This window comes from Amblyomma americanum, chromosome 2 (genome assembly GCF_052857255.1).
Source record: "Amblyomma americanum isolate KBUSLIRL-KWMA chromosome 2, ASM5285725v1, whole genome shotgun sequence".
Taxonomy (NCBI): Eukaryota; Metazoa; Arthropoda; class Arachnida; order Ixodida; family Ixodidae; genus Amblyomma; species Amblyomma americanum.
Window position 1 is genome coordinate 10,711,753 of NC_135498.1, and position 13,447 is coordinate 10,725,199.

General features: G+C 55.2%; 1 protein-coding gene across 1 annotated transcript in view; it reads left to right on the plus strand.

Annotated features, from left to right (window-relative positions):
* Positions 1 to 13,447, plus strand: part of LOC144120556 (uncharacterized) — a 199,478-nt gene that overhangs the window by 42,839 nt on the left and 143,192 nt on the right. The window lies entirely within an intron of this gene.

A 13,447-nucleotide genomic window follows, 5' to 3' on the forward strand; every position in this document is an offset into this window, starting at 1 on the left:
CTGTTGAGTGGGACAGCCCCTGCAATGCACACAATCTGGCCCATCGTGGTGGTAGCGTTGATGGTGGCAACGGTGACCCGTGCCAAGTACCATGTGCTGGCTTCTACGGCGGCAGCCTATCGCCGTGTGTCCTTTTATTTGTTTTTATTTTCGTAATCTCGCCCTGCGCTGTCCCGTTTAGTGTCGCCGCGGGCACTTCCGAGTTCTGCGTGGAACAGGAAAAAAAGAGACAGCTGGCGACGTGGCCGCTGTCAACCGAAAACAACTTTTGCATCGAGACAGTCAGCTTTTTCTCTTTTGTCCTACCTCCTTCCTTCCCTCCTGTTAAGCCCTCCGCTTTTTTTTTTCCCCCGTCGCCGGCGCTTTGTTTTCGTGCGGGGCCGCTCGCGCCGCTGCCTGGAGCTGTTCTTCCTTCCTATTGTTTGGCCCATTAGTGGAGGAAAGGCGGAGAGGAGTTGCCTTGGCAGCCGCTGTCGCACGTGACGAAGGCTTCCTGCGTGTGTGCTGCCTATTCTGCTTGCATATTTCGCCCCCCTCCCTCCTTTTTTTTCTCTCTCTTCTGGCCGTCATTTGGCTCTGGTCACTCCTCGCCTTTGCCCGACAACACACGCGCCTGGAGCTGGGACGTTACGGCGGGAAAACGGCGCGCTGCTGCTGCGCCGTCTGCGCGGCCAACGAACGCCCCAGCGCATCGCGGCGTCGGCTAGAATTCCTTTTGCTTTTCTTCGCCGATATTTCCTGCTGCTGCTGCTGCTGCAGCGTGCACAGGCGACGGCGGCGATGACGACTGTCTGGAGGCAGGTGTGCATCGGAGCTCGACCGCGTATTCTCCCCCCTCTCTCTCTCTCCCGCTTTCTCTCTTCCTCACGCACACACACACAGGCCTTTTCTTTCCTGCTGTTTTTCACTGCCACGTTGTGCACTTTTATGTATCTGCCCCCTTCTCTCCCCCCCGCCCTGTCCCCGAGTGTGACTAACACCAGAATCGTGCCACTCGAGTTGCGAGTGGCGCTGCTTGTTTCTTTTCCGTTTCACCTGCCGGCTGGGTTCATACGCGCGATGCGGCACCACCGTGAATGTGTTACAGGCTGGCAAATTAAAGAAAGAATAAAAAAAACGCTGTTTAGCGCTAGCCGCGGATGTTTATCGCATCTCAAGCGCAGTCTAAAGATATGCGGTTGACGACGACGGATGCGATTACGCTGTTACTATTCGATACTGACTTACACCAGCACGTACGGAAAGAGTGGCGCTGCACGACGCCGGGGGTCAGCAATTCGCCGTGACGACATTTCGCGCGTGGGCGAGGGATGTGTTCTACACGTCTGGGCCGATTCGTTCCGTCGAAGTGCGTGAAAAGGCAGGAGGTATTGCGAAAGTCACCTGTGTATTTGTGTGCAGTGGAAACTACTCCTGCGGCGAGGTAGCCGGAAGTTGATGACCTGTGGCGATCCCGCGAAACGGCGTCCCGGATGCCCAATGCAACTCGGCGCATTATTGCATCATCATCAGCACCTTCCATCTGTAGCTTTCTTTACTTCCTTTCCACTGGCGTAGGGCAGCAGACTGGAGGCACGTTTCCTCTAGCCTGCGTCTCAGCTTTCGTGCCATTGCAGCGCTTTCTCTCTCTCCCTTAGCGCGCTGGGGGGGGGGGGGGGGTGTATAGTAGAAAGTACCTTTGCCGCTTGCCCGATTGGGTAATCGCTTCGCTACAAAGCATTTTCGGAGTGCATGCATGTGCAGCCTTTGTCAGAAGTGAAGAGCCCGAGCAGTTTCGTTCTCAACCATGCGGTGTGACTCTCTATGCATCGCCAGCGTTTCGTACCTCTTCAGGGTTGCAGGAGCTTAGTCGAAGGAAACCACTTGGGTTATTTACTTTTCACACATCCTTCCTTTAGTTTTACGTGTGTGTGTGTGTGTGTGTGTGTGTGTGTGTGTGTGTGTGTGTGTGTGTGTGTGTGTGTGTGTGTGTGTGTGTGTGTGTGTGTGTGTGTGTGTGTGTGTGTGTGTGTGTGTGTGTGCGTGCGTGCGCGCGCGCGCGCGCGGGGGGGGGGGGGGGGGGGTCCATTTCCATCCGTTCCGAGCTGCCCTTACACACTAGGATGGAACGTTTATGTGTTACTGCGATGAGTGCGTTACATATTATGGGAGCCACCGCGGTGGCTCTGTGGTTATGACGCTCGGCTGCTGACCCGAAAGACGCGGGTTCGACCCGGCCGCTGCGGTCGCATTTCTGTGGAGGCGAAATGCTACAGGCCCGTGTACTGTGCGATGTCAGTGCACATTGCAGAACCCCACGTTGTCGAAATTATCCGGAACTCTCCGCCACGGCGCCCCGCATAGCCTGAGCCAATTTGGGACGTTAAATCCCATAAAACCAAACCATCATGCAGTAGTGCCATCATTAGTTGTTTCGATGGAGTGCGACGACAGAAAGCAGCCTGTGGACTAGACTAGAGCAGGGTATTTGGCTGTGGAGGATGTGATCAGCTTTCAGACATGTCAGCACAGCGTTTCCGCCATCTCTCTCTTCAGCGTTGCCGACTGTGACTGTTCTCTCTTTGCGTCGTTCGGTGCTGTTAGGCTTTTATCTCCGCTTTTCTCTATGTGGTGTCGTTTCTGCCAAAACAGTCAAGATTTCGTCCAGAGATTGGTCTCATTCACTTCAGCTGTATCGCTCTCCGCGACACTTCATTCTTGCACTTTTGGCCGGAGTAGTATCGGTATATGGCAGTGGACATAGCATCAGTGTGCTTTTGATAAGCGTCCCGCGATAATGTGGGGAGACCGAGAGGTGACCGCGCACCCATTGCATGCGCGTGAGCAGCGGTTTCGCTCCGCACTTTGTGTTGCACATGCTTTTTCTGCGCGTCTTATGCGGCCATTGGTACTCTCCGCAACACGCAGTGGTTATTTTGCTTCCAAGGAGCCGGGTGTTCCTGCCAGTGCTGCGGGCAAAGACGAATGGGGGCCGGCGCTTCTTTTCGTCTTCGCGATGTGACCTTCTTCTTTCTGTGTGCGACATTTGTCTTAACGCTCTTCTCCTCAGCGTGCTCGCGTTTGCGAAACAAGGCTGTCATTGTCATTTACACCTGCGTGCAATACTACGCCTTGCACGTGGTATCATTGTCGTCTTCCCATTGTTTGTTTCTAAGAACGCCCCTCCTTCGGCGACGCGGATGTTTTATGCCGGCGTCTCCCTCGACTCGCTGCATCGCCGTCACGAGGCATGTGACGGTGCCGCGCTGCGTTATATGGCATCGTGACATTAACCCAGAGCCGTGTTCTTATTTAAGAACAGCAGGGGTGGCTATTGCTCTCTCTGGCCCCCCCTTTTTTTTAATCTTCAGTTAACCTGTCGCGCTTTGTTCGACGAGACGTCTTCTGTTGCCGTTGTTCTGGTTATTTTTACTTCATAAATTATTTGGCTTTTTTTCTATACCGAACGAGCCGTTTCAGGAGTCACTGCCGAGATCCATATTTTTTTTTGAATTTTCAGCGTTACTTCTGAGACTTTTTCATCCGCAGTGCAGTTGTGAAAATTAACGTAGATTCACAGCAGGCCAAGTGTTACTAGCCAGGCGCTGCGACATCATTTCATCCGCGCTTGTGTGCGGCTGAATGCTCAACCCCTTGCGAGGCATAGAATTTTACTAACCTTCCCATACATATGTAAAATTATTCTGAGAATGACTCCATAAATTGAATGACGCTATGTCCAAGTTGTTTCTACCACTAGTCTTGTAGAAGAAAAAATAAAGAACGGGATGAGAATGCAGATGTGGTGCGTATTCATACCATTTTTGTTCGATATATGTAAACAAATTACATTATAGTCGGATACAACTGAGGAAGAAAGCGGCAAATGCCCTGCGAGCAATCCCTTCCAGCCAATCGCGTCGACCAGTTCTCTCCCCCTTGACCGGTCCTCGTGGACTTGTTTGCGTGGCAGATGAATGGTAAATAACTACCATTACTACGACTTAGTCGGATTAGCCGCGGCGTCGTGAAAATCGGTCGGTGCCATGGGCTGGAGGTCCTACATTGAGGGGCGCATGTCGCTTTGTTGGTCAGTTGTATTCGACTCTAGAACTGAAAGGGATTGTGTTCGAAAACAGTAAATGGGCAGTGTTGAACGTTATTCATGCGCTTGTAGAGACACAGTCGAGGACACATAGTAGAGAGATATGAAAACGCGCTTTGCTTGTTTCGCAGTTGGGTAAACACGCAAACATGTCGTACATGTGACCCCCGTTGTCTGTTTGCCGGCACCTGAAGCATGGCGATCAAGCGGCACCGCTGCACTGTCGATGGAACACGGTCGTTATCGGTCAATACGCATTAGGCTACAGTCGGATACAATTCAAAAACCAAGCGGAAGATGCCCATCAAATCGGATTAGGCGCGGCGTCCTCAAAATTGGTCGACACTATTGGCTGGGAGGGTCTCCTTCCGTAACTGGGCCCTTGTAACTGCGCAGCCTTCTCGACGAACGATAAGTATCCGCCCCGTCCTGCGGATTTGTCTAGGTCAAGATCCTGTCGACCTTTTTCGTAGTTAAGCCGCCTTAACTTCCATGTGGGATGCCCGACGGATGGCGTTCTGCAAAATTTTAAAATTGATTATATTGCCGTACTTCATGTTTCTTATTAAGCAGAACACGGCAGTCAGCGTGGTTCCCGTGACCACGGCGCGTACATTTGTCAAGGACTACTAGCACGCTTGTTCTACACTTTATCCTTATCTTACTGATGACGTCATTATTAGGGCAGAGCGTCACCCAGAGAAACGGTTCATGAAAAAGATCCCATCGAGGAAGACAGGGGCGGAAGTTCGAACGATTAAACCCGGGTGTACTGCGGCCATTCGTCGAAGGCGTGTGCACCGTTGTTTTGCCGGTCATCGTTTAATACACGTTTGACGCCCTGAACAACGGCCGGCAGAGGCGCACTAGTGAAATCCCGTGGTGGGCCGAGCCGGTGCGGCAACGATTGGGGATGAATGGTTGTGGGAAGTCATGTTGCGAGCTAGGCAGGCAATGTGCACCAAGGACAGGCATTCATTACAGCGGGAGAAGCGCGCTTAAGGTTTCAACCCGTGCCGCCGTTCTCCCAGCCGTATTGCTCTCGGGAAGCCGAGGAAGGACTGCCCCCCTCGCCCGTCCTTTGTAGTCGTCTCCCGAACCCTTTCTTCCGTCTCCGCAGAAGGCCTTGATGAAAGTCGCCGGGGCCGCGCGGGGGTGATTCTGTAAAGGGCGGCCCGCCATGTATAGGAAGCCTCCTCCCCCCGGCTCTGCAATTGTCCCCCTCTCTCCTCTGCGTGCGCTATCGTCCCTTCGGCGCGCGCCTTTCTTTCCGCCCTTTCTTGCCGTCGTCGCGAGGCGTAATCGTTATTGACGTTTCGTCCCCGACTGAGGAGGGGGTCAGCGCAGCAGAAATAAACAGTGACAAACCCGGAGGGAGGCCGTCCGTCCCGTTGGCAACGCAGCGCCGCGGGAGAAGAAATAAACGGGCGAGGAGGAGGATGCGTCTTCCAGCTCTCGTCTTTTCTTTTCGGCGGTGGCGCCACTGCTGCGGGGGGCCATGGGGTGACGGGGACAATGGGCCGCCACAGGGCTTCGCCTCGCGGGGATGCAATGAAACACTCTCGCAGTCCCTCCTCCTCCCCGGTTGCCCTCCTTTCCTGCGCTCGTTGTCCCTTCTTCCACCGCGGACAGTGGAGCCGCCGCTCTTCGCCGTTGTCGCCTGCTGCTCGCCCTTTTCTGGCTGCTTCCTGCGGAGGCGATGGCCGCCTGCCCTAAGTGGCCCGTCGTTCATTCCCTGTGCTCTTCTTCTTAGCTGCTGGGCCCGACTATTCGTCGCCTTATCTGTCGCCCGGGGGCTATTCCCTCCCCTTCGTCCATCTTCTCTGAACGCGCGCGTATCCCTGCGTGACGCCCCCGCAGAGCGTTTAGAAAGAAAACAGTGCTCTTCTTCGTGCCTGAGAGAAAAGAGAGATAGTAATAAGAAAAGAGGAAACCCTCAGCGCCGCCCGGGCTTTGACGAAAACCAAGCGCCGACCTCTTCGAGATAAGGGAGAAACGCGTACGAGGGCTACAGAAGCAGAGTTTGGAACGCGCGCCCCGGGCGTGTCGCTGACCGAACCACCTCTTCCTGGAGTCCCTCTTTAGTGTGCACGGTTGTTTGTTGTTTCTTTTGTCGCCCTTTTCCTGCTGTTCTTACATTGTGTGTGTCTGCTTGAGGAGCCCAGGAGGATGGATAGCTTGCGGTAATGGGCTCCCATTCGGGCTATCGCGTCGCCGTGCCGAACTGGCAACAGTGCACCACTGACGCCCGCAGCGGTTGCTCTGCAACTTTCGCGTTCGACTGCTGAGCCCAGGGTCGCGGGATCGAATCACAGCCTCATCTTGATGGAGACGGTGTGCGAAAACGTCCGCGTTTTGTGCGGACGCCAGCCCAGGGTAAAGAACCCCGGGGTGGTCGAAATGTAATCTGGAGTCCTCTGCTACAGCGCCTCACGGTCCACGCTCAGCTACGTGACGTTCAGCTCGACATGTCGACATACCTTGAATTATTCATGAATAGTCAATCAGTCCGCCATTTTGTAGCCTGTCGCTTGTGCGCCAGGGACACGTGGCCCCCGATTTAGTCTTGAGCTGGCGTCACTTGCAGTCGCGCACCCTGCCGAGCCCTCGGCGTGCGTCACTGTCTCTAAGTATGGATCGATGTGAGATTCTCAACTATTTTTCTAGCTTGATGGCGGCAGCGCAAGCGATTATAGGTCGTCTGAGGTAGCGCGTGACATTTTGCGTTTCATTGAGACAGTCTCAGCTTGCCTTTTCGAGGCCCTAAGCGCTGTCCTCCAGCGCTCGTCCCGGGACGGTTGGACCTCGAGAGACTGAGAGGGGGTGGGCAGATAGCACCAGCTGGTCACCGCGTTGTGCTTTAATGTCATTCTAATGGAAATTCGGTGTCGCGCGTGGGGGCATCTTAGCGATGCCGTCAGCCGTCGTCGTTAGTGAATCTTCTCTCCGCCCAGCCTCACTCCTCATTTAGTTGAGCACCCTGAACACGCACCCGCACTCTTAAAATGCAGCTGCTTTCACAGGCTTGCAGAAGAGTTTTTTTTTTTTTCTGGGGAGGTGGGGGGGTCGGCTGCCTGCAGCCACAGCGCAGGCTTCAAAGGCCTTCTGCAGTGATTCGCCATGCAATTTCATGGTTTGTTGGGCGTCCCCTCATTTCTCTATCCGGTTGTGTGCCGCTGGCGTTGTTTTTGCCAATGGCCGCGTGACACTACTGCAAACTTTTCGTGGGCCTTGGCGCTGAAGCTGATGCCCCTGCCCGCGCTTGATCCAGTTTTCGCGGTTCCACAGTAATACAATACCACTGGGACGCGCTTCCTGGCAGCACAATGGGCGTCCTGCCGTCGTCTTTGCTTACGATATAACCGCGGCGCTTTCGTAATCCGGCACGTTTTTTGCCGGGTTCCCGCTGCGTCAGTGGGACGCGAGCCATCGAGTCGATCGATCGTCCGCCGCGCGTCGTTGGTCGGCAACGCTGGAGGCGCTTCTTTTGGCGCGCGCTCTCTGCTGATCGCCTGGCGTCGCCTGGGCGTCGGCGGCTGTAACCTCCGCGATCGGCCGTTCGCGCCTGGTTGCCGCCGCCCGCAGCTAGCGTTCGTTGCCTCGAGTGTGTGCGCGCGCGCGTGTGTGTTCGGGAAGGGGGCGGGGCTCTGGCTGCGTGCACGTGTGTGTGTGTGTGTGTGTGTGTGTGTGTGTGTGTGTGTGTGTGTGTGTGTGTGTGTGTGTGTGTGTGTGTGTGTGTGTGTGTGTGTGTGTGTGTGTGTGTGTGTGTGTGTCAGCCCATTGTCACCTCGGTGGCTGGTCTGCTGCCGTGTGAGGTGGGAGACCGGACCCTGTATTTTTGCAAGACACCTCTGGCCATCGCGCCGTCGCCATTGTGCTGTAAAGCGAAAATGCCGGAGACGCATACTCATTTTTTTTTTCTCCGTTGTCTGCTGTGCCGCCCTATTTTGCGGTTGAGACCGCCGCGTTGACTGAGTGTTTATGGCGCTCGTCCGCTGACCCGAAAGACGCGGGTTCGATCCCGGCCGCGGTGGTCGAATTTCGATGGAGGCGGAATTCTAGAGTACCGTGTATTGCGTCAGGTGGTCGGAAATTTCCGGAGGCCTTCAACACGGCATCCCTTGTAGCCTGAGTCCCTTTGGGACGTTAAACCCCCACAAACTAAACTATATTATTCGTCTGTATATAGAGCAGTGCTTTGAATTTCAGCCTTGAGGCGTGCCTATTCAAGCAGCATTTATGCGCTCGAATTTCACCTTTAAACACCATAACCGTCGAGTCCTGCTCCTGCGAGTCGTGTCAGGCAACGCTTCTGAGGATGTCTATTGAAAAAACACGAAAAAGAATGAGAAAATATCGCTGCGACCTACCGACGTGGTCGGTGATGGTGTGCCGCCAGTCCTACGCAGTTGGTGATGTTCGAAGGGAGTGATCCACTGGAGTTCGGTACCTTGGTCGAACGTTTCTTTTCTTTTTTTGCTCGTGCAGTGTGTAAGGGCGGCAGGGCAAATGTGCGAGCGGTCGTATGCGGCCGCGGTTCCGTTATGCAATCTGCCGCGGCCGTCTGCTAGTGCGCATGTCTCGCGAAGATCGGCCAGCGCTGCGAGTTCGATAGCTTTGCGCAGTCGCTGCCCGGTCGGAAGCGCGTGTTGTTCTTTTGTGAACGGCAGGTTCTCGTTGCACGCACCTAGAGTCATGTTCTTTTTGTTGGGTTTGGGAAGGCGCGCGCTGCCTAGGCCTATGCAGGCTTCCCGTGACACAAAAGAGCAGACGGATTGCGTAACCGTGCACGTCTGTTGCTGGCAAGTTTTGTGTTGAGACCTCGCCTCCATCGTTCCTTTCATTCTCCCTCATATTGCCACTCTTTCCGGTTTCGCTCGGTGATAGCAAGGAAACAGTCTGCGTTGCTTGCTACAAGCAGCGTCCGCCAGCTGTTTTCAGAAAAACATGCGATGCTGACTGTTTGGAATGCAAGTTGAGGCCATAAAATAGTGCGTGCGGTTGCCCTCTTTCATGTATTCCACTGTCGCATCGGTTTGTATCGCCCTTGAATAATGCCCTTGGGTGCTGGAAGCTTACGTGAATAAATGATGTAAACAAGTGGACGCTCTGGACAGGCAGCAGAGCGGACGAGGACACCCAAGCTGACATTCCACCTTGTCGTCTCCGTGCTGGCATTTGTTATTATTTCTCCCGCTGCCTAATGTAAGCGGTAAACCGATGTACGCCGTGGAAAAAAAAAATGAGAAGAGTATTTATTGGTCATGATTCTGTCACCGAAGCAGGTAAGGGGCTATGCGTCGCTGCCATCGTGGCTCAGCGAAGTGTCATCTGCAGTTACTTTGTTTTCCTTCTTTTGCTCCCTGAAGCTTCCCGCTCCGTCACATTTTTGGCTTCGTGAAGGTCATCTTATGGCACACAGCTGCAGGGCACTTTAAAAAGCTGCGCGCGAGAGTGAAAAGCCACGAAGACGTGGAGAGGAGGGGCGCCGGTAGAATGCAGGAAACGTGGCTCTCGCATTTGTTCGTGCTTCGTAGCCTTGGCGCATGCGACGTGATGCGTGCCGTAGAAAAAAAAAAAAAAAGAACCTTTGAGGGGGGGGGGGGGGGGGGCTTCATTTTCGTTTCTCTCGATTTAGTTATTTTTTCTTCCATGTAGCATTTCGTTCCCGCCGTGGTAGGCGACCAATATGGGGCTCTGCGCATTGTGCCACCGCGCGGCGTTTTATGGCCGCCGCCTCTCCCAGCTTTCTTGGGGAAATAAAAAAAAGCGGGCTCTGAAGGGAGCCGCCGGGGCGGCTCTGGTCTTATTCGCCTTGTTTCGCATGCCTCTTACGTCATCGAGTCTTTCTCTCTGTTCCAAGGTCGCGTGTCTTCTCGTTCGAAACGGTTCCTCTGTTCTTGGCACGTAACTGCGGACGCCCGCTGGCCCGCCTGTTGCCGCAATCCAATCTTCCCTGCGCTCGTGGCGCCCATTTTATCCCTCTCTCTCTCAGTTCTTCGCTTCCCTTTCTTTCCCATTGGTTGCTGTCCTCTGGAGAGAAAGATCCATAGCAGCCTGCACTTGACGGCTATGACTTATCGTTTATCGCTTGACGGACGGACGCCGGCGTTGCCCTGTTCATTGCAGTGCAATTGATGCTGTAAGGGTGCATTTCCAATGGCTCTGCTGCTCGTGACGCTGGTGTCCGCAGTCGATACCGTGTGCTGCTTTTGTGATTAAGTGTCCGGCATTGATAGGGTGCGCTATCTGTCACGGCAGCTCAGGGGCGCGTACAGTGTGTGTGTCGTTGTGTGTTGTATAGCGAGAACGTTATTGAGCGAATTGAAAGCGCCGTTCAAGGCTAGTGCATTTCACAAGGGACAACACAGCGCTGCTGCGCAGCGAAATGTGCTTACAAAAAGAAGAGCCGTAAGTGGAGCCTCGGCTCCTTTTGTTACAGTTTGTGCAACCTTGGGCTTGTTGACCGTGATAACCTTTTTCCACTCCGGGCTGCTCAGAGGAGCGAGCGGATGCACTCGGCACGGCATTGCCTTCGATGCCCATTTCAGCAACCTCCACTCTTTGTGCGCAGCCAGCTCTGGGCAGATCTGCCGTTATACACCATGATGTGTGCCGAATTATTTCAGGAGTCGGCTTGTACGAGTGAGCCTTAATTGTCTGTCTTGTAAACGCTCGCTTCGATGGTGAGGCTTGGGAGTTCTGGACTGGGGCCGTTAGAATGGCTAAAAACTTGCAGTGACGTAATGCCTCGTTCGAGGCTGTCAGCTGCGCCGTGTAAACTCGAGAGTAACAGCTTGTTGGTGTTGTGAATACTCGCTGTGGTTGCTACCGTTATTTTTGCTCAAGGAGGCTTTGCGTAGCCCCGCGTTTTGGTTTCGCGTTCAAGGTGCGCTTGTTCTCCGAAAGTGAAAAAAAAAAATTTACAAGCTTAAAGCTGGTCTTTAAAGTAGAAGCCGCGCAATGATGTGCGAAGTTTTACCAGCGCGTGCTGCTCTGTTAACATATGCAGCACACGATCCTCTCCTTATGTTGCGTTGAAGTAGTTTCCTCTCTCCCTTTGGCCCAGTAGTAAGCGGCGGAACGATACGCCGCTGCGGTCTGACTGGCACCTCGTCCGACCCGACGCCAGATGTTATTGAAAGAGGTGTAATAACGATAGTCGATGAATGTCCAGGGTGCGAATGTGGTCGCCGTTGGATCAGAGTTTGTGATGCAAAGGAGTGGGGATACAGAGCGCAAACTGGATCACAACACAGCCTTCTGCTTCCTGAGTCGTTCGACTCGCAAGGCCTTTCTGCGTTCTCTGGCACACCGCTCCTAATAAGCGGCAACGCTTTGGGTCCCGCAGTGCATACATGGAACGGCCTCGGGCGCCGTCTCCCTTGGCGCTAAAAACCGGTGGCCCTCGGAGCCGTGTACCACCGGGACGCGCTTGTTGGGCGCCGCGATCGACGCTGGACCATCGCCAGCGAGGCGCGCTCGCCAAACAAGATCGAAGTTGCTCGGCGCTATCGCCTCCTCCGCCTTCCTCGGACGCAGCTGCGCGTGTCGTAAATCCTGCTGCGCTCCCTCCTCCTCCTCCTCGTCTTTGTGCCTCTTTCGCAGCGTGTGTAGTGCCGCTTTTTCTTCCTCCTTTCGTTCTGCGTGCTGATGCGCGGCCAATGGAATCGATTGGCGCGGTCCACGTCCGTCTCGGTCGCGGCGTGAGGGGAGGCCGGGTCCGGGTCGGCGTGGCCGCCGACGCGCTCGGCACGTGCCCGTCGCTCGATGAGCGAGCGCCACTGCCGCTTGTTGAGCGCCGGCGAGGCGCGCCGCCGGCCTTGCGTGCCTGAGCGCGCGCTGTAAGGCGCATGAGAAATGTATGTGCAGGTGCCCAAGCTTGCTCTGAGGAGGTAACTTTAGCTTAACGCTTGCGAGGCAGCGACTGCCTTCGGGGTGTCGGGAACGAAGCGCACGCGCCGGTTCGGCCGCGAAAGCGCTTGTCTAGAGAGCGTCGTTAGGCCTCATTAGCGCAATGTTCCAGAATGTGCGCTTTCTGTGAGGTGTTTACATGTCTGTAGCCCCGTGGAAAGAGACCATGGTGCACTCATCTGCGGCGGCGCCAATATGTGGGACGCGCCCGTAAGAGGTGGTACCAGCCTCCACGCATTAGAGGTATTCAGCATAGCGCAGTACGCTTCCGCCAGAAGGTGTATGCGCAGTGACTGTGGGCCCCGTGCGGCGTAGCTCGGTCCCCGCGTAGCTGATCACTGTAGCGGAACGGGAATCGCGCTGTGCTGCCATGTTCGGAACAAGCACAGGCGCTCATTTTCGCTGTGCGATATTCCTTGGAAGAGCGAGCAGAACTGCACAGCTGACGTCTGATCTTCCTTGAGCTGGCTTGAGGACGTACATTTTGTTTTACGGGGGCTAAAAGTATGGCCCTTGATTGGGTTTTCGTCCCCGTATCCGTCGCGCATGTCGGGGACGCCACAATCTAAAATGGAACCAGGGGAAACTGAGGCGTCGTGTTTGCCAATAATGATGCGAGCGCTGCTGCCGCGCTTCGAGTGCTCTGGCTTGCTCTACCGCGTCGACTTTCTCGGGCTGGGTGTGGGGTAGTCGGCGCGCTCTTCCAGCTGCGAGAGGGCATTCGGCTGTGGCCTATCTGCCCTTCAAACGCACGAGTTTTCTTGCTGCCACTGCGCTCGACAGGGGTTATTTATGGAACAGAGGAGGATAATGCGAGAGCGAATAACCTTTATCCCGTTTGATATCCGCGCACGCGGCCGTCCACTTCTACGAAGTATGCTGTCACTCACAGGGCGGAGGAGCATGCTGCCCCCCCCCCCCCCCCCCCCCCCCCCCCCTTCTCTCGCTCTCTCAAGTCTAGTAGGGTGGAGGATGGGGGGAGCAGCGAAGCCGGCCTAATTGGATCGCCAAGGCAACGAGCCCCGCGGACGTCATTGGTGGCAGCGTTGTGCGTACACACGCCAGCACGTCGCTTGTGCAGACTGCCCCATCTTGGGCGCAAGAAGTAATGCTGCCGGGGCTGCTGTCCGCGTACTAAGACGTGCTGCCAGCGCGTGTGCATACCGGTGTTGTCTGTCTGGTCTCTTCAGGCTCTTGGTGTGCCGGAGGGAGGGGGGGCTGGCGGTGATGTGCGTGTTTGCGCTGTCGGTCGATCGTCGAGTGGCCTTCGCCGTGGCATTTACTTGGGCTCTGCTTGTGTGTGTGTGTGATGCTCGGGTCTCGGCATGTACGCTCCTTCATTCCCCTCTCCAATCTCATCCGGGCTTATTGTCGATGTGTGCGTGTTTCGGGCCTGGCTTATTTCCGTGTGCCGGACCGCGCTGTCAGGCATTGCGCCCGGCCCTCACC